The sequence below is a fragment of the Bos grunniens genome, chromosome 6, assembly GCF_055505025.1.
Source record: "Bos grunniens cultivar Pamir isolate PY7600 chromosome 6, Bosgru_T2T1.0, whole genome shotgun sequence".
NCBI lineage: Eukaryota > Metazoa > Chordata > Mammalia > Artiodactyla > Bovidae > Bos > Bos grunniens.
The window spans coordinates 73,059,411-73,060,054 of NC_141170.1; the positions used below are offsets into that span (position 1 = coordinate 73,059,411).

Below are 644 nucleotides of genomic sequence, written 5' to 3' on the forward strand. Positions count from 1 at the left end.
GGCAAGCTGTTGAGAGGTAAAGCCTTACATTTAAATTTCAGAGAAGGACCCTCCTTACCCTTTGATGTTCATGGCACAAACAGATCTTCAAAGGGTATGATATTTACCTCAGCACCTCAGCTCCTTAAAGGAAAAAATGCTTCATTGTTGAAAAGCGTTGTTTCTAATTAGAGCCTTTGACAGGCTGAGGACTCCAGGGAAGTACCCCTCCCCGCTCCTACTTCTAACCTCCCCACCCAGGAAACTTGAGACCCTGGTTTATTGCTCCCCATCCCCACTTCGCACCTTCAGTCCCCCTACTCCTTGCCCCAGGCGCTCCTTCTTGAGGCCCACTCACTCGGAGGACACATTTCAGAAAACAGTCTATGTCCAGGGGCCTTCTGGGATAGAGGTGGGTGGGGTGATTTTTTTCTTTTAAATTCTTTCCAGCATATTTCCAAGTCTCATCAGGGACATTTTCTCCACTCCCCAGGGAACCTCCTCCTTTTTTTCCTTTTAACGTTTATTTATCTGGGTGCTCCAGGTGTTAGTTGTGGCACACAAACTCTTAGTTGCAACATGTGGGATATAGCTCCCTGACCAAGGATCGAACTTGGGCCCCCTGCATTGCAAGCGCAGAGTCTTAGCCACTGGACCATCAGGGC

The 644-nt window shown here is 48.4% G+C and overlaps 1 non-coding gene across 1 annotated transcript; it reads right to left on the minus strand.

The window, feature by feature from the left end:
- Window positions 1-569: 569 nt before the first annotated feature.
- On the minus strand, window positions 570-644 carry TRNAA-UGC (transfer RNA alanine (anticodon UGC)). Its single transcript has one exon. It is a non-coding gene; the product is annotated as a tRNA-Ala (tRNA).